General features: G+C 32.6%; 1 long non-coding RNA gene across 3 annotated transcripts in view; it reads right to left on the bottom strand.

The window, feature by feature from the left end:
* Positions 1-25,090, bottom strand: part of LOC128667474 (uncharacterized) — a 146,070-nt gene that overhangs the window by 59,878 nt on the left and 61,102 nt on the right. For all 3 annotated transcript variants that reach the window (XR_008403450.1, XR_008403447.1, XR_008403452.1), the window contains exon 2: positions 4,294-4,395. This is a non-coding gene — a long non-coding RNA (uncharacterized LOC128667474). The remainder of the gene's footprint in view (positions 1-4,293; positions 4,396-25,090) is intronic.

Below are 25,090 nucleotides of genomic sequence, written 5' to 3'. Positions count from 1 at the left end.
CATATATATACATATAAATATATTTACACATACATGAATACTTTTGTACTCACGTTGTCATTGCCCCCTACCGTTTAGATAGCATGCTACAGCTTATCCACATATATGTTGTTTAACACACACAGTATAGCCAGTTCGATCGAACGGATGCCACGGCAATGACAATATCACTAACGAGCGATTCAGAGACCCCCAATATCGTAAATCAAATAAAAATCATCATACACATACTATATATATGAGAACGTTTTACTCGTTGCGCTTATTTGCCCCTCTATACACACATCTATATATGTGTATATTTATATATTTATGTATATGAATATATGAATTACTTGTTTACGCCGCTCTATTGGACGTTAATGATACAAATAGGAGAGAGGATTTGCAGAGTCTCTCAGAATTTTTATATTTTTTGTCCATAGAAGCAACACAGCCGTTGTGAGGTAAGTCGGTTCATGGAAAATTTCTTTGAAAAAATTTACTACTTTGTAGTAAAAAAAATTACGATTTTTTTTTTAAAGAGCGTATTTAGCCCCCTCCCCAAATTATTTTAGCCAAAAAAATTTTTTGATTTATTTTCATTAAATATTATGGAGTAAAAATTAAAAATGATTAATTAATTTACGTTATTAATTAACTCGTTATCTATAAATTTTTAGTGTTTAGTATAAACGAAATTAGATCCACGATAAAAAATAAAATAAACATTGAAAATATAATGAAGCGAGTCGAGGCAGAGAGAGAATATAAAAGTAAAAGGAAACCCGACAACTCGGGATGTTGTGTATATATATGTAGGTTTTATTATTATGGAAAAAGGTATGTATAAAGCGAAGGTATATAACAGTAAGCCGCTTGAGTTTGTTTAAAAGACAACACTCCAATGTTGATAATATAATTAGCGTTATAGACAGCTCGACAAGCGCAACACATTTTAATATAAACAATACACATTTTCCTTTTGTTTGTCTTAGATTTTTACTTTTTAGTTTTCGAGCTTTTTTTATATAATAACTATGTTCTTTTTTTTGTTCTTTACGGATAACATTGTATAATTACGTTGATCCTTTATTGAACGCCGGAAAGTTGGACGAGCTTTCAACAAAGTTTTTATTAAAAAATAATAGCCGGTTAGAGAGATCAAGTTCGGTTGTGTTATATAACATCGTTATATTATCGAGATGAACACTGTAAAAAAAATCCGGGGTAAATCCAGGTGGTGTAGGTGTAGGTGTTAAAATTCCAGGTGTTAAATTTCAACACCGTAAGCGGTGTTAAAATAACACCGTAGTCGGTGTAAATATTCTTTACCGGTGTTAAAAAAATTTTTCGGAGTTAAAATATTTTTCGGTGTTGAAAATATTTTACTTTGTGAAAATTTTTACTTACTCGACCACTACAGTTAAACAATTATTTAAATAAGTACACGGAGAAAAATGTCAAGTAAATATTCCCATGCAGCATAGTAATGGTTACATTGCTCTATAGTTAGTGTCATGCCGCTCTTATGTGACTGCTTATACAAACTATAGAGTAATGTAACCATTACTATGCTGCATAGTAATATTCACTTGACATTTCTCTCCGTGTACATAGCAAAATTAAAATTTCTTCCAGATAATATTCATTAATTTTTTATTAATATTTCTTACATTTTTTTTCTAATTTCTGTATATATATGTAGAATTTTTTTTACACTGATTTTAACACCGCCTACACCGGTGTTATATCATCTTAACATCGCGTGGGGTTAAATTGAGTCCATTTTTAACACTGCTCTTTTTACAGTGTACTAAAAGAAATAGAACGGGGATATGTGTTAATGATGATCAAGTCGGAGAACATAGAATAGGTTATAGAACAAAGCTGATACTAAAAGCTGCGTAAAAGTGTAAGTATGTAAGGGGAAAAAATAGTGAAATGGGTTTCCCGGTAGTACAAAGTATCTTCTTTGTTCGAGAGCTCGTTTAAAGCCTGTTATATAACAATAAAATCCTAACGAGGACTCTGAGGACATTTATACTCTCTTAGGGTCAACAAATCTCTGTCCGGTGATAAACAATCTTGAAAAATAGTAATCTTTATAAATTAAATATTGAGCTTTTTGATACGTGCAGACCATTGCTATTGGAAGTAAAATTCAATTTATCCATAAAAAATTCAATGACAGTAACAGCAATAATCGATTTTCAGATGGAACTGCAAGAGCCACGTTCGTAAAGTTATACATATATATATATATATATATATATATATATATATATATATATATATGTGTGTATATATATATATATATATATACATCGACATCTACAACACAATACTGCAAGAAAGAAATCGCGATTGAAGAATGTGCCAAAATAAATGGACGTTACTAAGCAGTAGCAGGGATGAAAAAATATAAGAAAAAAAGAAATAATAATAAAAATACTACAAGGCAACTAAGAAAGTCAAGAGATCGACAATGTTAACGCCCAACTGTCACGCAAACAGCGAGAGGTTTTGCTATCGGCAATGCCACGTTTCTTTTCCTTTATATATATATATACGTTTTTTTTTTTTTTTATTTTAACATTGCCTTTCTCTTGCTTCAAAAGACATTGACTTGAGCGTAATAAATTTCGCACTCGTTATCCGAAAAATACCTTTTCGTTATTTTTATCGTCTTTTATAACGCAATAACACCCTAATCTCAAATATCATATATATTTATATATATACATATGTATGTATATAGTAATATGTATACTTAAACTAAAATATATCAAATGAAAATATTTATTAAGATGTATTTTAAGTTGAAAATTATTTAAAACTGGTGATATAAATTTTTATTACAGCAACCCAATCATTACTAACTTTGTTAGTATTTATAATCATTACTGTTATGTATAATTAAAAAAAATAATGATAAGAAGTTAAAATTTAAGTTTGTTTGTTATTATATTGGTCTGGCAGAAGCAAGAGGTACTCCGCGGGTTCTAAGCATGAATTTCCGCCGATAAAGCTTATCGGTGGCGTTCGTGACTTCTCAGTAGAAATCTGTTAGATCTTAAGTTTTCTTTGTATATATACATATATAAATATATATATATATACATATATATATATATACATACTCTAATTTAGTTCTTTTTTCCTCATCTACTTTAAACCACACCCAATAATATGAGCTGCACTAGTTCGCGGTCGTTTTACTTTTATCGACTGAAGGCCGTTAGCTCTCTCAAATTTCACGGGATTTAGTCAACACTAGTATGAGTTATATATTTAATAGTCTGAAAATGAATTACTGCTAAATCTCACTCTCTTGTGTATCTTGCGGTTTAAACTCTACTCTACTAACCATTGCTTTTATGTATTATAACATTTTATATCTTGGGATATAATATTCGCGGCTATGTACTGATGATTTAAGACCGCTTTCCTCTTGCCAACTATGTGTTATACCCCACTTAACTGTAGTCATTATTTGATTTACTTTCTTGTGTTTACCACCGAATTTGAATTATTTTTATACGTATTGTAATTTTAACCTGAGCCCTATTTAAATAAAACTTTTCCGATGGGTAAATAAAGTTTTTTTTATCAAGATATTAATTTGTAAGAAAATATTTCAAAACTGATTACGAGAAAATTTTTAATTAATTGAAAATATATGTATGTTATATATATATACGATAAAAATTTAATTAGTGAAAAAAAATTAATTCATTAACTGAGAAAGTTTTATTAACAAGAATCCACAATTAAATGGATTTCTAATAGTAATTTAATATTAATCGAATGAATGAATAAAATTTAACGATATCTCATTATTGTTTTTCTGTTAACCGAAAGCGATGCAGTTAATAATTAATTTTCTGCTTTTAAATGTTTTCGAATAATGTCACTCAATCAGAATCATTGAATTAAATCTTAATTAAATTTCATTACATTTTAATATTTAATTCTTTAATAGTATTTATTTAAAACAAAAAAAAAAGAAAAAATCTGAAAAACGGTTGATCCTGCAGGTTAACAAAACTACCAAAACTTCCCGTTGTTTTTGAGTTCGGGAAGCTCGAAAACGTTACTATTGGTCAACTTTTGAGCTCCAAGCTCAAAAAACGCCTGGAATAAAACCTACTATTTTTTTTAAATATTCTTCATAAATAAAAAATTTGCGTACTCAGGATACTAAAGTGCATTTTTCTTTACTTAGCTCTCCCATCTTACCCAACCCTCCCCTAATAATATAAATTTCATAAGTAAAATCTTAAATTTTAAATATTTATAGAAACCTCTTACCGGAAGCTGAGACTTCGCTATTAAAAATTCTTCGAGGATCAATGAGCCACTCCGGAAGCAACCAGATGAAAAACGAACGAATCCAACCGGTTCTTAAACAACCTAAAACCAAAAAAAAATATAATTCGTAACAAAGGAATACATTGAGCTGCCTTTATGTGAAAAATTAGTCGTAACAACTATAATCAGGTTACACTTTTACAAAGTTAAGTTGACCCTAATGCCACTGTATAGAGGTTAAGCGCTAGTTTAATTAACTTAAACATAATTTCTCATTCAAATAATCTTTTTTATGACAAATAAATATTTATCTATCTATTATCCAATTGTAGGCTTTGTAGACTCGAGTAAATATTAATTGGCTCAAAGAAACCTTTTTATTCTTTTTTTCAAATTTTGACTTTACAATTACAGAGCGAATTAAAACGATGAATGTTTAAACTCTATATCAATCATATACCAGACATTTGAATATTTAAAGTGAAAAAAATAATAAAATTGTGAAAACAGCATATAGAGACCACCACTAATTATATAAATAGATCCATTAATTAATAATGCAATCCATCACCACCAGCATCAGGAATTTAATAAATCATTAATTGCACGGTAATAAAGTCATATAATCAAACAGCTCTCGTTACATAATACAAATATCAATTAACTCATAACGGAATGCCGAAAATGAATTTTTAAACTAATTATATATTATACATAACATCGTTTTAAAGAGACTATCGTCACGCACGAACACATATTTCGTGATATCTGGTGATAGTGTTGGCACACATATAATAGGCTGCTCGAGTGTAAAGCAACGCAGGGACGTCGATCAATTATACCAGTGGAGAAACGGATAATAGCAGTAATAATGATCACTCTGAATTTCAAACATTTTCACGCATCAACTTGTGGTTTACTTCCAGTTAACTGTTGTTTACCCTACACCATACACATATCCATTATATTATCCATATATATAGACGTGTATATAAATATTTAATGATAATTTTTATTTCTTATTTTATTACCTCATCGTCATTCTCATTCTTATTCTTTTCATTATTTTATTTATACAGGTACTTTATATATATACATATATATTTGTTTATAAATGGAAGGAAGTGTTTATGTGGCAACACTTATTGCAATGCACGTGGGAAAGACTGTGCACCAGTTTATCGCGAGAAAGCCTTTACATTGCTTCTCTTATTCTATATACTTCTATACTATACGGCTTAACAGTATAGTTTTTAAAGTCACGTGTTTCCTGTGAATTCACACCACAACACTCTCGAGATACATTCAATTGAAACATCTGATTAGTGTTGAGTTCTTGATTGGCCAATTTTTTAGCTTTTGTACACTTTGTATGTATTTATATTTATAAACAAGAAAAGGGTTCGGGGGTAAACGGGTCTCTAAAATTTCGATGAGTTACCAATGTACGGGGTAAAATGGGGCTCCAGATTTTTTTTTTTATTAAACCGAATACTTCTTTGGTGACTTAACTAAAGTAAAATTACAAATTAATATTTTATAATTTTTTAAGGCTGTCCTTTTTGCCTCACATTCATAAATTTTTTTGTGGCTGAGTTATATTGATGTTGAAGACTTATTTGAGAACTGAAGAAAGTTGAACCCCATAAAAAATTGATATTAGTCAAAATGTTTTACTAGCCCCCTCTTTCTTTCTTCTGTATGTATATAAATATATATATTTTTATAAATAACTGTTATGTAGGTATATATATATATATATATATATATATATATATATATATATATATATATATATATATATATATATATATATATAATTATTTAACCTTGGATATTTAGTAAAAATAAAATATCAATTAGAAGAAAAATAATTAGCAAAATATATGAAAGGATGATGGATAGGAAGCAGAACAAAATACGAAGCAATTAACTTCTTTAAATACGTGCTTGATATTTAAGTCCTTTTTTTTTTGCAAGTTTATTATTTTGTGAATTTTTTATTGGACATAACTCATCAAGTAGCATGGAGGCAGCACGGCGTTGAAGGAAGGAAAGGAGGAAGACGATAGTCGGCCAGGGTTCCATCAATAATTTTGAGCAAAATCATGTGGCTCTCATTGATGACCATGACTATTCATGAGGCAATTTAGTCAAGACCATTACATCAACGTCCTCTTAGCCGCTGGTGAATCAATAAACTTTGCGTCGTTCACTTTCATTCCCGATCAATCAGTGTGTGTAGCAGGTGGTAATAAATTTGCTGAGCGATTTGTAAACTTTCTGTAACAGCGTCTGTATGAGGTACATTCTTACCTCGGTTCCTGACTCTGCTCGGATCGGCTTCGGATAATATTGATGGTTGGTCTTTATACTTGCTCAAAAAAAAGCTTATTTAAATATAATAACATTTACTTTTGATAGATTGCGAGTATTTATTTTTAAATCGACTCGAAAGTTGGCTAATAAATTAATATAATGACAAATTAGTCGGGTATATTCAATGCTAAATACACTTTTTACGTGCCTTTTTTTTTCTTGGCTCAGAAGTTATGGGTGTGTTCTGTACTCGATTTAAATTTGAGCCGATACATTCACCAACGTCTCTCCACAATTAATTTAATATGATTAATTTATTTAAAAGTTCACCATTACGAAAAGGTGACTAGTAAAAAAGTCGGGTGCGCAGTTTTAAATGAAAATACTCATAACATTTAAGTTTATATTCACAATTCAACTATGTTCATATTAATAATTTTATTATTATTATAATTATTATTCATAAATTAACTTTCAAATTTCTCAAGCCTTTTCACTCCAGTTTTCAAGATCAGGGGCATACTTTTAAATCTTATAATCAGTTAAATCATTGAAAATTCATTAAAATAAATATTACAAGATAATATTTATTGTAAGCTATCATTTGATACCTAACATATAATTTTAATCAAAAAAAATTTCAAACTCCCCCGAAAAAAATTTTCTGAAAAAATTTAAATTTTTTAATTGTAAAAAAATAATTTTATCTGCATCTTTCAGAATAAACTGTGAAATTTAAATTTATTTTAAAAAATAAGACATTCGGGTGATTTTATAAATGTTCCATTATGGCCACGCTAAATATATAAATATACAAAATATTTATCTGGCTTGAATTTTTATTAGCTAGCAACTGGCATTAAAGTAAAACTGCTTATCAACATAAATGTTTTACTACGAATGTACTAAAAATAATAATTTGAATATTTTCTAAACAGGCGGTTAGCTTGTTACACGAAAATTAGAGGCATGTACCACAAATGTGCTGTTTTTCAAGACTATGCATATTATGAGACGCGTTTAGTGTTACCAAGTACTTGTGGTTCCTAATATAAGACCCCAAAGAAACCTCTCGACGACTTGCCATAACACGAACTGCAACACTTTCACTTACCCATAATATGCTGTTGTTATTATTACAACTACACGAATACTCCTGCTCCAGCTTCTGCTGCTGTTGCTGTTACTGTTACTGTTGTTACTCTGGCAACGTCATAACATAACTTATGAGTATAATACAGTAATATAAACCTGTAGGTATTGTGTATTAACTTCACACTATTTCTTTTTCTCCTTGATCCAGTTTCAATTTAACGACTAATGGCTATGCTAGTTGCCACCATCATTTTCACAAACTTTTTTTTCCATTCTTCAATGATTAATTGTATTTTTAATGTTTCATTACTATCTCAAACTTGTTAATTCATTTTTATACATCGTATATATACATTTTTTTTTCAATCATTAACGTTGCGTCATATACCGTCGATAGAAATTATAAGATAATATATTATCGTTACACAATTATCAAAAGTGGTACAAAATGTTACGGATTTAATTTTTATAGATTGTAAAAAAAAAACCGGGGTAAGTCTAGGCAGTGTAGGTGTTAAAATTTTTTGTGTTAGCACATAAAAGTGAAGGAAGATAATATCTCTAGGAATTCTCTTGGATTTCTCTAGGATTCAGAGAAGTCTTCTGGAAAAATGCTAGCACATAGAAATGAAAGAAAATCATTTTTTTTCCCATCAACGAGTCCCTAGTATGGATTGTTTATGTGCTGAGTGTGTATTCTCTGTTGAAGCTTCAGACAAGTGCTTCTGAAATAGCACTAACACATAGAAGTAAAGGAAGTAAAGATGTTATTTTATTTTAACACCACGTGGTGTTAAATTGAGTGCATTTTTAACACCGCTCTTTTTACAGTGTAGAACTGCATAATGTTATAATTGATTTTGCAATGCGTTTATATGACTCTAATAAAATACATGTGTGTTAGATATGAAGAACAAAATGCGCGGTTTACCGAACAATTCCCCTTTGTTTTCACCCCCTGTATAAAAAGCAATACATCTAGTAGTGGTGTATACATGTTAGTAATTCACGTCAGTGTACACAGGGTAAATTTATGAGAATACAAAATGTCGAGTGTGAACGAAATATTAACGCTTAAATAACTGTAATCCATTTATTACTGATCATACCTATATCATCAATATATTATATATTTTACATACGTTATTTCCTATCTGTTGGCAAATTATACAATTTGTAAGTAATTAACATAATTAGTATAAAATAAATAACTCGTTTTACCCATATATACATACATAGTAATGGAATAATCAAACATATGCTAAATATTCAATTATCAACATGAATAAAATTAAGATTTTGAGAAAAAAATACATATAGATATATATATTTAAATTCAGCGTAGCGATGAATTTAAATTTATCTGAAAAACATCTAATATATAACTCGATAATTACAAAAAAATTTCTTAGCGACAGTTCAATTTATTTACAAATTTTGAATTTCGATATTTATTTATACGCGAATAAATTTTTTTTTTTTTTTAATTAAAATACATAAATATATTAATATAAAATTATAAATCGAGTCTTCTGCATTAATTTAGTTTTGCAAAAATATATTTTTAACTAATTAACAAAACTGATTATTTATATTGTATAAATTAGAATTCATATTAAAAATTAAAATTTCTCAAATTTAATTCACGAATATTTTACGAAATATTTTTTTTAATTTAAATTTAAGTATATTCTCGTGTTAATTTAAATAATAAATATAATTTGAGAGTATGAATAATAAATATAAATTTAAAACGATTTTTGGATACCCCATTTTTCTCACATTACCTCATTTTCCCAAACTCCCTTCATATTTATGAACACCTGAATATTTTCATTTTAAATTTTGTCCCAGTTTTTGTAAAAAATCGATCTTTACTTTTACCTATTAATCAGATAATCTAATAATCCCTATTATTGGAAATTTTTTCTCGCTTTGAAGTTCGAAATTGAATAATAAATTTCTAAAAAAAATCAATAGATAATAGTGGGAAAAGTTTAATAACTGTAATAAATAAAAAAAATTTAATATTCTGACTAAAGCGCGTATCGGGGTATTAAATACTTTAAGAGCCAGATAATAATAAGCAACTAATGATAACGATGAATCTTGAAAGATTGATTTTCCGTTGTCAAAAGGTATACGCGAAACTCGAAATTATATGCCTTGGGCGTCAGTGAATGAGAGGAAATTGAAGCGTAGAATATGCTCTTTCAAGTGGATTGTAATATCGAGTCGGATATGCAGAGTGTTGAGCTATCGCGATGAGAATGCCTGAATAGTGTATCGAATCCTCCTCTCCCTTGTGGGAGGCCATATAAAAGATATCGAGTATGCAAAAAAACAAAAGAGGAAGTGAAACCAGAAAACACGCATATTAACGTGAGAAATAATACTTTTATACTCGATTCGTTCGCCTTCATTACTTTTAACTTTAAAACCGGTCCTCGGACAAACTGCCAGCACGACAGCGTGTCCACTTGAGACTTATTAATAATATACATTAATAAAGTTAATAAAAATATTAATTACGCTTCAATAGAGACACCTATACTAACTCATGAGAACGGGAAATTAAAAATCTTGATAACGAGCCTTTGATAAAGTACATATATACATATACACATACATATACATATATATATTTGGAGTGTGTCAGTCGCGTGTTTTACTTTTCCTATCTCTCAACTGCCGGATGGGAGAGTAATTGCGACATGTCGGGGTCGCCATGCAAGAAACTTTCTTACCGGTATACATACGTCCTGTCTGGTCTCCACACACTTGTTTATAAATTTTTTTTTCAAATTTTTTTCTTTTTTTTTTCAACTTTGTTTTAATTACTGCATGTTAATGTTGTCAGACATAATTTTACTTTTATTTATTCTCGTCTTTTTATTTTTATCATTAAATATATACACGTATTTTTATATAAATATATATATATATATATATATATATATGTATATATATAGACGGCGGTGTGAATATAATCTGACTGCATTTAGCGAGAACATTTTTTCATTCGTGAAAAGTAATTAAAAAAGAAAAATAATAAAAAAAAAAGTATCTGGTGTGCTCAGTGAACTACATGCATTTAATTAGATAATTTGTAATTAGTATAATTAGTTAAAAAAAATAAAAAAGCAAATAATGAAAAGTTATGCTGGTAAACTTTTTAATCTACTTGGTAAGAAAAAATTTCTAGCAATAAAAATAAATGAAATTTGCATTAAAGTTAAACTTTATCGAACAAATTACTGGTTTAGTCCTGTATCTTTGAGAAAAAGGTTTAAATAAAATAACGAGAAAATTTATATAGATAACTGGAAACGCACGTGGACGAGTTGGACGGGCGCCCATTGGCCCGCGAATTTCGGATTGCAGGCAAACTTTTAAAACTTAACTGGTTAAAAAAAAGGTTTACTAAAGAAAAGGACTGAAGAAATCACAAGTGAAAAGTTTTTACGAGTGATCTGGTTTTTTTTTGTCCCGGTAAATAGTCGGAGAAAGCAGATAAGAAATAAATGAAATGCGTCGAGTCAAAAACTTGCCGAAGAGGAGATACAAGAGTGCGTGCATGGATTCTTCGCTGGGTGAGTTCACGTGTGTACATGTATGATTACTTATAAGACAGTATGTACGCCGAACACCCAGTTTATTTGACAGGCTTACCAAGACGGCTGGAGTTGGAGTCGGAGTTGGAGTTGAAGCTGTAACTGAAGCTGGATACTTTGGTAATGTTAGTTGGGCAAGTCGACTCCGAGCATGTTCGCCCTCAGGCCCGACATCATCTCTTCTTTTTTAGCAAACTCTTAAGGTGTACGTTTTTTCCCATGTGTGCTCAAATGCGCATGTAGTGTATATATATCTACACGAATTTTGGATGCGTCGCGACTTGTGCATCAATCTTCGTTGCGGTCTGAGGGAAAAAATGGACATAATGTTTTACCAGGTCCACTTTATCGTCTCTCTTACTCTATAATATATATAACGAACGGCAAACTATGCGCATCTTCTTTAACCAAATTAATTCAGCAATTTTACTTCTTCACAGCACCACCATAAATAAAAATAAATATACATTTTATGTGTGCGTGTGTGGGTATATATAATTGTCGTATATTGTCATTACCGTCAAATTGATGATAATAAACTTTGGAACCAGTCCATAATGAGAGAGTGCACAATAAAACTTTTTTAAACGCTGGAAAGTTTTGTAAAAAAATTAAAATAAATAAATACAATTATAGTGAATAAAAAGGGGGTAGTTAGTTGGAGGGTGGCTAAGGGGGAGGGGGAAAGGGATGTTAATGAAATTTTCAAATTAAATGTCAGGACAAATCACAGTTGTTGGAGACAACTTTGGATGTGTATATATAGGTTTAGCGTTTGTCGTAGAAGTCGAAAGTGGTTGGGCAAGTTTCAGCACGATTCAACTCTGGAGGTCAAAGTTTGAGTTTGTCTCGTGTCTGGTGCTGTCTAACCCAGCGGCAGTGGCGAGTATAACTAGCAACAACAGGCAAAATAGAAGTACTGGCACTACACCGGGAAGAGAAGCTGAAGCTGAAGCAGAAGCAGAAGCAGAAGCATCAGAAGCACGGCACACAAGCAACGAACCGAGTAGTAGTCAGTCGGGAGTCATGCACATATTCGTTTAACGAGAATGCATTGGTCCAGCGAGAATCGAACGTGACGAATGCGCCGAGTTAGCTTCTCTGCTGGCCAGCAACTCTCTCGGGCCATCATCGTTTTTCAAACGACCTGCCGCCGCGAACGGACGCCAGGGATATCGCTGGACCCTCTACTCTTGGGATAATATTCCACGAGCGATTGCTTTCTCTCTCTCTCTTTCTCTATCTCTCCTTCTCTGTCTATATATATACAGAGTGAATTCGTTTTGGTCCTTCAAGTTCCTAAATCACAGATGTCTTCTCACTTGCACGAGCATCAGATCCAACTCTACTCAGCTTCTCAACTCTCTCTAGCATCAATGCCATTTCGATGGACGTTCAGCGTCATTCTGCCGGTGATTGATCGCTGCACAAACTACTTTTGTATTGTAAATAAACAAACATCTCTCCAGAGTGCTCGTTCGATTGTATATATATGTATATATATAAACAACAAAACTGTCCAATCTATTGTGGAGACTTTCGTTTTGTCGGTTATGCGCAGAGCCATGTACGAGTCAAGTGAGAATGTAATGGCAAGCACTTTTTGCATCCAAACCGCGAACTAAACCACATCAACGTAGGAATCTTTAACCAGCACACAGACACACACACTTACATACACACATGTACTTATAAACTGTGTACATAGTTGATGTAAATATGTAATTACGTATGTGTGTGTGAGTCTGTGTGTTAGAGGCTGCACTCTACATTCAACTCATCTCGCAACTCGGCTCAGTTCGCTCGACTAAAGCGGACACACCCTTTCCCGCTTGCATACCGGAGATTAGGAGAGAACTTTGCTTACACCCGAGAGAACTAAAACGAAATATTCCGTCGACGAGTGCTATGCTCTGCAGCTAAGCAAGAGCAAGCGTTTGTCTGCCTGCCTGCCTACCTACTACTCGTATACTCTCGAGTTCAAGTCCCGCTCCTATTCAACGAGCTGTGCTTTGCGATATATTCCTATACTTATACTATTATATGCTTCTTGTCGACGAGCATAGTGAGTTAAAGAGCATCTACGAGAGCAAGAGTAACCGAGAGGAGAAGAGAAAGATAATGGCTCTAAACTCCAGCATCAAGCAAAAGCATACGCTTGATACCATAACAACCGATATCACCTCTTATTACTGCTCTAAAATCAGGCTAATTTTACGAGCACGAACGTTATTTCTTGGAAATCATGTTTAGTTGGTTCTAGTGCGCTGTTGAAATATCCGTACTTATATTATATGTTAAACCCAGATCTATTTTCGTTAGATACATATATTTGTGTGATGGAGAATTCTGGAATTGACTAACGTTTATGTTTATGACATGTCAAAAAATGATTTGTGATAGTGATCTCTTGGATATACAAATTACATATTAATACTCTGTTTAGTAACTAAACGCGTGTAGAAACACGATACGAGATTGTGTTATACATATTATGTAACTCGAATTCCTGGTGCATGATTGTTACACCTTTACTTTGTTGCGGTACTATGAATTATGATAAAATAAATCTGTTTTTTGTTAACATATTTGGGTTTGGTGATATGATAGTAATGTGCGGTAAATTTTTGTATGGATTTATGCTTGCCCTTGATCTATGACAATGAAACTCATTGTTTGTAGAATATTCCATATCGATTTAACTTTAATAATACCCATTATTCGCTTTCAATTGTTCTCTTGTAACTACATGCTTTTACGTTACGCTAGACTTAACAATTGCTGTCTATTGTGTGAATTATGTAATTATAAGACGGGTGTATTCAAATACATTTAGTTTATTGATATTTGTATTCAATTTATTGATGATAGTAATAATTCAGAATTACAACATAAAATCATTATTTGTTTTAATTAAAAAATAAATTTTAAAAATTCTAATTAAATTTGGTACATGTTATAATTTTTCCAACTTTTCAACCCAGGTCAAAAAAATAATTTGATTTTGACTTTTTGAAGTTAATTAACTTGATTTTGGCTACACTTACTTTTTTAACTCCTATATGACGTTTGTAACTTAAAAATTTAAGTCAACTGTCACTCTCTAAATATGAAGCAGTGAAAACCACTGAAAAATAGAGATTATACTCTATTATATAGATATAAGTATACCTCTTGGTATACTTATAGCTGTGAAACTGTAAATAGTCACTATTTCAGATTTAGAGATCAAATTCAAGTCAAGTCTAACTTAGATTTGACTTAGAAATTTAGGTCAACTAAGACAAATTAAAGTCACATTGACTTGGATTTGACTTCCCGCATGAAAAAATATATATTCCGGCAAAATAGTTTATATATCTTTAGTATATTGTTGTAGGTATGATTTTTTGCCGGCATATATTCCCGGGTATCTTTTTTCGTGTGGGTTAAATGACGAATTTAAGTCAACTAAATCAAGTCCAAAACAACATGACTTTAATTTGACTCAGTTGGTGTAAATCGGTACTAAGTGAGACAACTTAGTCAAAAGCAAGTCAAAACCAAATGTGTTTTTCATTAATTAAAAAAAGAACTTGAACTTGACTTACTTTATTTCCATTTTTAAAAATTACGCCATATTCAAGATATTCTTTTGACTCGGGAAGCCTCTGATTTTTCAAATGAATTTTTTTTTTTTAATACCTAAAAATCCTTCATAAAAAGAATCTAATGATCATAAATTTTAATTTGCTACCCAACATGTAATTTTTGTATTTTTTTTTTTTTTTTAAAAAAAGTAAAATTTCCTGGTTTCAAAAGAATTAATTTTATTTTCATGTCTCCCAAAAATTGGTTATAAATTAAAAAAATTTTCAAACTTTTACTAAAAGTGATTTATGAGTGTTCATTATGGACACACTAATCAATTTTCAATAAACTAAAAATTTTATAAAGTAGCGTTAAAAACAAAAAAATTTAACGAAAAATGATGAATTTAAAAAAAATTACAGCATCTTCTAAAATAACTTAATTGGCTGTAATTAAACTAAAATGGATTGAAGATAAAAATAATTGTTTCATCAACTTGATTCATTCTACATTAATCCATTAATTATTAACCATGTAATTACATGAGAAGCATAAAAAATAATTAAGCGTTCCACCAGTATTGCAATAAGTTAATATACTTGGCTGTTATTTATTAATAATAAATCAATATCAATAAAAAATTATCAATAAGTAATAAGTAATAAGTAATAAGTAATAACTAATAACCAATAGTGCATGAATGCATGCATTCATTACTTCTGATGGTTGAACTTTCATTAGCTATATCCGTTATATTATCTAAAATATAAGATTGCGGTTTTAAATTCAAAAGCACGAAAGCAGTAAACCGATCGTTAAATTGAGATGCATTTAAATAAGTAGATGTATGTGCAGTATGCAGTATGTGTCAAGTACATAATAATAGTGTACAGCATATTTTAAATATTTTTATTATATATTCAAGAACGGATGTGCACTTTCTATTTTTTCATCTTTTTCTCTTTCACTTAACTTTAAAAAAAAATATATGTATATATATATACTCGTAAGTATATAGCATAGGAAACTGGTTGGTTTTTATTATGGACAACACTCAAGTAATTTTTTGTTCTTTTCATAAAAGTTATATTACAGATCAGCAAAAAATTTTACCCGAGTAGTTAAAAACAAAGCCTGAAATTAGAGCATAAAAAATCTAAAAATGCAGGGATGATAATAAAGGCAAAGAAAAAAAATTGAACGCTGATAGATTTTCTTCAGCAGTATCCTACTCAAACTTCAATTTTTCTCTTCTTCATCTCATATCAGAAAACCCGCAACACTCATCTCTACCCTTAATTCCTCCATAGTACCGGGGTATCAAGCGCTCTTATTAATATAGTATCAGTGTGGAATTTTCACAGCCAGCATTCACCATTTTAATAAGAACAAATAATAACCAACTCGACGAGAACTAGTTTGCGAAGTTGGCACTTGGAGAAAAACTACCGTTAAGGTAGTTTTTTAACATCAAGTACAAACGTTCTACACTGCGGCGTACATACACTGACGGTGATACCTATACCTACACCAATACCAACCCAGCTCCGAGATAGTCTGCTCTCGCATACTCACCTGGATAACTACGGCTTTAATTAACGACTCTCGGTTCACTTTAATTTGTTCTCTCTTTCTCAATAGCTTTATACTCGACTCAACTCCCTTTATCCCTTTTTTTTTCATTTTATTTTTACCTTACTCCTTTTTCTACCTTCAACTTCACTTTCAAAGGTAAACACGTGCTCCTAACTGATTTTTTACATCGCCAACACTGTTTCCGTCCTGATATTACTCGCTAAACATTCGATTTTCATGCACCAGATCGTTATAAAAATAACTGCGTTATCATTTCAGAGCTGAATACTGAATCGGAATAAAGTTGGCGCAAATAAAGCAAGAGTTTGAAATTGATCATTTAAGTTTCAATGGGTATATAATATACTGTCGATATATATTTATGTGCAACTGATCATATGTGGTGCCATAAACAATTTAAAATAAATCCTACGGACTTGTCGGCACACTCGATTATATTATTGGAGTCTTTAGCTTGGCGGATTGGTTTATCTCTGGGTACTGAAAATAAAAGTAAACCGGTGTTTGTGATACAGGCATATAATACTGGTAAAAAAATAAACAGTCTACAGCACACACTTTTGTATCTCTCTTGTCTCAACGCTCATGGAAATAAGAAAACGACCAGTACCAAACATATACATACATTCATACATAGATATATACGTATGTGAATGTGAATTCTCAAGTTTCTCAGTCTTGGGTCCTCGGTCCCATTCTTCGGAGCCTTCTCCACACGAGCTCGGAGTCTAACGTGGACGGGAACGACACAAAGGCTCGCGACAGTCGCATAAGTTATTGCGGGCCCTGCTGGTGAACGAGTTTAGCCCTCTCTTTTGCTCCTACAGTTCATTTCCTCGGCTCAACTCAACTCGCCTCGGCTAATATAATGCTAACTTACATTATTATTCTTTTACTTTTTATTACATCTCTCATTCTATCTCTCACTTATACATATTATACTATTATTCACTCACAAACCATTTCATCTCTCGCACCCAAGTCAACGTTCGTTTTAGTTTTTTTACCAGAGGAGACAATAGGAACCGCCGAAATAGTTCTCAGAATAATCATTAATCCACCGCGAAAGATTTAACTCCGCATAAAATAATTCCTAAACGCAATACAGCGGAATCGTGTGTGTAAGTGTGTGCTGAGAAGAATTCTTGACGAAAAGGCGGCGTAGGTGGAAAGAAGAAGGGTACTTAAAAGAAATTAAAAAATAAATAATACAATGAAAAACAAAAAAAATAATAATAATAAAAGAAATAAAGACGAAAAAGATTTTGCAATCGCTTTGTCTTGGACCTTCGTCTCAAATGGACGCAGGTTACCAGACTGGGATCTTAACTCTTTCTTTCTCTCTTGCTCTCACTCTCTCTCAAGTAATTTTCTCTCTGTCTCGTGCATTTCAAGTAGGGGTAATGATAGATAGAGGCAATTAAGTGAGCGAGCTGCTCCGGATTGCCCCACGAAGACTCTTCGCTTCCTCGCAACATTGCTTCCTTTTTATCCTTTTTTATTTATCTTTATCTTCATTTTATTTTCTGGTACACGCTGAGAAACACACATGTCTACATATATATATATATATATATGTATATATATACATTCAAAAGATCCCCACGCATTTATTTTTTCGGGCTCGTAGCTCGTAACTCTGTGAAGACATTATACTAAAATAATATTTTTTTAAATCTCCATATGTAGTTTGTATTAAGTGTGCATATATACAGACGTTGTTTTGATGATATTCGAGAACTTATCAATCACTGTTGATTTAAATCTGGTAAAATTTAATTTACGCGGAAATATTTAAAGTTATTTTGAAATGTTTAACCTATCGGTAACAAGTAACAAGTCACGCTCATCGGTGGACGGCATTTCGTCCTTCTGCCTCCTGGTTCTGCCTCCTGCTACGCCAGTCTCTCTATGAATATTCATTTTGAGTTTACATCTAACAGTTACCGTGTTATGATTACATTGTGCGGAGAAACCCAACCAAATTTGCGGTAACTCCATCTCTCTGAGGAATATTCCATTGGGGATGGGATACTACGAATCCATACGTACATATATAAATGAGGTACATAAATGTGGGATAGTGTCTGTGATAAATCGGTGATCACATATACACATAAATGTACACAGAGCGGAGGTGGGTCCATTTCAATTCTGATAAAGATCAAGAAAAACCGTTCGATCGCCGTCGGCCAGAGATCGATACCCCTTGCTCTCTCGAGTGTACATTGTAAAAAAAAAAGATAAAAAGGCTTAAAAAAGTGGCGCGTCCACGATAATGGCCCTTCTAAATCTCTGATCTCGATAGCCGAACACAGTCACTAATGCCATCGGTACTTTACATAGTGGTCAAATCCTGATCCTCCTTCCACAAGTTTTATACACAACATATATAGATATATATATATATATATATATATATATATATATATATATATATATATATATATATAGAGAGAGAGAGAGAGAGAGAGAGAGAGAGAGAGAGAGAGAGAGAGAGAGAGAGAGAGAGAGAGAGAAAGAGAGAGAGGGAGACTCATCTTGTATCCGCGATATCGCTCAATGTGCTAAAGATACAGGATAATATTATATGATGAGAATATATATACTATACCGGTATACAAGAAACGCCCGAAAAAGGTTTTGCGCTTACGGAGTGTATTCAATATCACATTTTCTGAAGATTCTTATTCTCTGAGGCCGTTCTCTGATTCGGAGCCTGGTTGAGCGCGACTATCATCATCATCATCACCATCTTATTTCTCATATCTCGTCTCTTCTTTTATGTGCTGGCCGTTTCAGTGGATCGACCGGTCATTTGCATCGACGCGTGGGCCGTTTTGTACACACCACATACTACATTGTACACACTATTACATTATAACTCCTTTTTTTCTTTACACTGATATACAATACACGCAGTGAGGAGAAAACCGAACCGGCAAGCTCACAAAACCGATCGTATACATCTGAACGTCGTTTACGTTTTATAAAGATTCAATTCGCCTTAGGATCCCACTGAGACTCGTCACACCAGAATATCGTCCTCGTAAACGCCTTTATATTCAGACATATATTCAAACGATTTATAATTGCCAATTTATGTATACATATATATAAATGTATGTATGTCTGTATGTGTGTAAGTAAACGGGTATCTCTATACATAACAGCGATGTATATACATATCGCATGATTATATGCACTGCCGATTTAATGTTATCGCCAACACGCCACGCCTGTCGATCGATCCAAGTATATAAAATGACTGCCACAACGGGTATGAAAAATTCCGACGATCCAAGCTGTACGTGATAACGATGTGTCTGGAGCTCTTCTCATTGATGAGAAAAGAATAAAAATAATGATAATAAAACTGAAAGAATAAATCATTTTTTTAAAAACCAATTTAACACAGATTCAATTTACTCTTGTCTATATCATAGAGAAAAATTACATTTTGAATCCTTATCTAACTTTGTACTCTGTACTCTTTAATTAAATTTAAATTGAAATATTAAATTTAAAAATTTTTTTACAGAAAATACGAGAGAACAATGTCAAGCTTGAGGTCAACGTCTACATATGGGTACCATACGTTCACCATTTACGCTATTTAGTATACAAGAGATTCAAGCATTTGTGTCGCCATCAAGACACATATATATGTGTGTATGCTTATGAGTATGCATTGATGGTACAGTTGCCAGAAGGCTGGGCAGTATATATATATGTAAGTATATGTACAAGAAGAGGAAACAGAGTGAAGAGGGCGAGGAGAAAGAGCCAGTGCACGTTGGTCGCATATAAGCGAAGCGAAGGACTATCTACATATCAGCAATCTGTGACAAGTTGGCGTAATGAGGGCTCCCTCTTTGTGGAGAGGAAGGGCAATTATCTGAAGCAGCTTCTTCTTCTCTTTCTCCTTCAGCTTCTTATTCTTCTTGTTTTTCTTGTTGGTTTTGGTATTGATATTGGTCTTGCTCTTGATCGTCTCAGCAGTATGCGTACAGTAGTAACCAAAGGCCCTCGAGTATTATAGAGAATAAAGAATTTAAAAGAGGCTAACGAAATTGATGCTATAGTATTATGTTTCTTCAGATAAGGTGGGGACTCGCGAGCTAAAATAGAGATGCTAAAAAAGTAATGTCGGGTATGTGGTTTAAATAAGGATTAATTTTTTTAAACAAGACGGAAGAAAAAAAATTAGCATTTATTCCTGTAGTAAAATAGTCTGAGAAATGTTTTGTGGGATTGAGACTGAGATAAAAATAATAAAGAATTGTTTTATCGGAGAAAATGATAAAAAAAATGAGTACGAGATAAAAGGTGAGTGGAATGTCCTGGACGAATTTAAAATAATGTAGGAATGAAAACGAAACGATAGCGGATAAACACCTGCAATTAAGATATGTTAATCGGCGTATAACACACGTGTATCGGTGGTACATATATTTATTTATATATATACCAAATGCGTATTTGAATGGCTCGAGGGGCCCACTTTTGAGGTTGAGGTGGACTTAACACAAGCTCGTTTGCATTCGGCAAATGCTACAAACACGGAATATGTGGAAAATATACACGAGCACACAACTCTACTCTACTTCACTACTAAACTCTGCAGTTGTACGAATATATGTGTACGTATGCCGTCATTTACACACTGGCTCCCTCCAGGCTGCTTTGTATTAATCCAACAAAATTTGAATATCTAATTTGTTACTGTTTTAGCGCCCAAACTCACATTATTACATACACTGTGTATTCTACACACAAATGTGTCCGGTACAAATGAGATTATATAATTACTTTATGCACTATATAACCACCACCACCACCTGGTCTTTAGATGTGTACAGCCATACATCTAACTATTTATGTATAATACACTCCTGTTTCCGCGTTTATTTTATTTTATTATATTGTGCCTTAAAATAAACGACAAAGATCTCGTTGACGTTATGTAATTACACGTTTTTTACCATAAATTAATTATTTACTGCGTAATTTATTACTGTGCGCTGTGACCGTAATGGTTTTTAAGATCAATCTAATGTTCTGAATTTTTAATTTGGGTCAAATTTTTTTTTAGTACGCAGCCGCAGAGGGCAAATTTTTTTTTTTTTTTTTTTTTTCAAAATTAGTCCCAAGTACTTACAAAAAAAAAGGTGTAAAATTAAAAAAAAAAGAACTGGCCCACCCTTAGATGCACCCGATTTTTATAAAATTTGAAATGGAAATTAAATTAATTTTCAAATTTCGGAATTAAAATTTTTACAGAAAAAAATACTTTTTTCATAATGAAATTTTTTTTTTTACTAAAATTACATGTTGGGCATCAAATTATAGCTTGTGATTAATATATTATTGCACTGTAAAAAATTAGTGGAATTAACGCGGAGTACATTCAGAGTAAATATAAACCGGATGACTGTTTATTTGTTTAATTCCCTCAGAGTAAAATTTACTCCGAAGGGAAGTTTAATTTAATATCAAAACTCCAAATCGGAGTGAATGTGGATTTAAATAAAATCCTTATTCACTCCCAATTTTTAAAAGTATGTCGATAATCAGCATTGAAGGTTTTTTCGAAAAATAATTTAAAAAATGAATTGGTCCATTAATTAAAAAGAAAAAATCATGAATTGAAATATGAATACGGGCATACTGTAGCCGTCAATATAAATTGACATTAAACGGTTTTCCACTCGATTAATTGCAGAGTTGTGAATAAAATCTTGGTATAAATCGAAGCTTTGAAGGAAAGACTGTCAGTTTACAGATGTTATCCAAATAGTGAATGATTTATATAATATGTAGAGGAAAGAATAAAATAGTTTCTATTATCTTTGATAGCCAACCACAGAAACACAGCGCAACAACCGGCAAAGCTCGAGAGATTGATGGATTGGTTGAGCGATATAACCAAGCACCGACGCAAAGTGATTGAATATCTCACGGCTCATCTCGACACCGATGGAGATCGATCAGAAACCATTACGCTACAAATATCTTTACTCGATGAATTATAGATTGCCTTACCACCAGAGTGTACCAGGTGTCGTGATAAGCTACGAGGTTCCGCCGATTTTTTCATTGCTGTCTATTTATACCCATAAATATACATTATTTATTCATCAGACAAATGTGCGCACCTCGCGATCTCTATTTAAAACGCCGCATTGAGTCTCAATGAATCTAGTCGTCTATTTATATAAAAGCCTCTTCATACAACACGTCAGTTATGACCTGACGTTCATTGTTTTAATAATCAAGTAATTTTAGCTTCTGATCCAGCAAATGGAGTTAGAATTATTTAATTATAGAGGGATTTAAATTTAAACCCATTCAAAAACTTTTATTGAGAGTTTAATATAAAAATAATCCGACGGTCGACCAGACCACCCACGAGTCTCATTAATTTTTCTGATAACGAGTAGAAATATCTCTTTTAAATATAAAATTAGTTGTCTATACACTGTAAAAAAAAACCAGGGTAAGTCCAAACGAAAGCGGTGTTAAAATAACACCACCACCGGTCTAAATATTCTTAACCGGTGTAAAAAAAATTTCTTGGTGTTAAAATATTTTTCGGTGTTAAAAATATTTTTTCTAATTACTATACATGGAATTTTTTTTACACCGATTCAACACCGGTATTTTAACACCGCGCAATGTTAAATTGAGCCTATTTTTAACACCGCTTTTTTTACAGTGCAGTCTAGATGATAATTGATTATGTTTAAATTTATTTTAGCTCGAGTTAAAAAATAATTAAAATATTAATTAGATTAAAGCAAAGGAATTTATTTGTATTTATATTTATATGGTTAAAAAGCATTGGCAAAACTCTCACCTTGGCATACCAACTGCACTGTCAAGGTCCCCCGCAAGCCACAGTGGGTAAATTATAGGCTGAATCCAATTAGTCTCGTAACGTAGTGTAGAGAGTAGAGTAGAGTAGAGGTTTGTTCGGGCAACTTTAGCCACCACCGCGATATTGGCAAAGAGAACTGGGCGCCAATGCCAGCGTCGTCGTCCTCACAGCGTTACCTATACTACGTTCGTTTAGAAACGTTGACGCGGGTTCTTTCTCTCTCAGTCGCCCTCTCTGGTAAGAGAATTGCAGGCAGCCTCCAGCCAGACCGTTGATGCGTTTTCCAATTATTCCGAGCCAATGGAACTTTCGCCGAAACGCTAATTGCAAATCCGTCGGTACACCAATACGCTCTTTTATTTTTATTTCTTTATTTTTTTTTCGTTTGTAAACTTGCGTCAGAATTATTGGACGAAAAAATATAATAATGGGCACTCGTAAGACATGTAATTTTTTTAAAAATTAATTTGTAAAAATTTGGGTTAAATATAAAAATAAATTAAAAAGGTGTCGGAAGAGAGTAATAAATAAATTTTTCAGTAAAGAGACTAAATAAAAAATAGCAGCGATGTAATGAAATCGTTTGAAAAGTTGAGCGAGATCATAATATCGTGAATGCTTTCTTGGAGAGAATTACCATAAGAACGACTTAAACATCTCGTTAGTGAGGACGATTCCAGGAGAAACGAGAAGTTGAGGGTATTTATTCGAGCGAGTCCTGCCGAGCAAGCGATACAGGTCTCATTTTCTTCCTTTTATTTTTTTCCCTTCCCCTGCGCTGCCTTCGCTGTATTACTTATATATTTATACATATATATATATATATATATATATATATATATATATATATATATATATATATATTTTTTTTTTTTTTTGGTCTCAAACGGAAATATTTAAAGAAAGGTATATACGGCCATAACCGTCAACTATACAGGACGTTATATAGAAACAAAACGAGTGGGCTGGTGCGTAGTGCTGCTTGGATGAGAGAGCGCCGAGTAGAGATGACGCCCTGTTTTCGCTCGTATATTCTATCTGAATAGCAGCGAGCGAGCGAATAAGTAGTGAGTGAGTGAGTGAGAGAGAAAGAGTCTTTACTCCGGACGACGTTGATGAGTCGGTGGATAAAAGAATATAAAGAAAAGTGCCCGTGAGCTTGAGAGTAGAGCGGGCGAATGGGCGCAAAAAAGAAGCCGAGGTCCCTCGGCGTTTGGAGGGAACAAGAGGGAAAGACACTCTTACACAGAGCTCGAGGACGGTTCTTTTAATTAGTCAAAGGTGTGAAGAAGTCGTGCGAAAGTGTGCGAGGATGAGGGTCTCGAGGCATGCGTGAATGTGTGAAGAAATTGCCGGACACTGGCTGAGAGATAGACCCAGCGAGAAAGAATAAAATAAAATGAAAAAAATCGAGGAGGAGAGCCGGAATAGGAGCAAGAGGGACAGAAATAGAGGTGAGGAAGGTGGCTCACAAAATAATGTGAACGTCCAGTCCACGGAACCTTTTTAACTGTAGCTGGAATGATGATAATGACTACGGCTATGATGATTCTCCTCATGAGAGAAAGAGGAAGAAGGAGAGCAGAACCGCGCCTACTCCCATCTCTCAGGGCTAGTATATCTATATAGCAGCCCTCTCATCCTTTCTCGAGACCAAGACTAACCGGTTCTCATTCTTGCTCTATTGAAATTCCTACCGCGTGCCACTATGCTACTTGATGTG

This window comes from Microplitis demolitor, chromosome 3 (genome assembly GCF_026212275.2).
Source record: "Microplitis demolitor isolate Queensland-Clemson2020A chromosome 3, iyMicDemo2.1a, whole genome shotgun sequence".
NCBI lineage: Eukaryota > Metazoa > Arthropoda > Insecta > Hymenoptera > Braconidae > Microplitis > Microplitis demolitor.
Note: the sequence above shows the minus strand (reverse complement) of the source record. Positions and strands in the feature narration are given on the sequence as shown.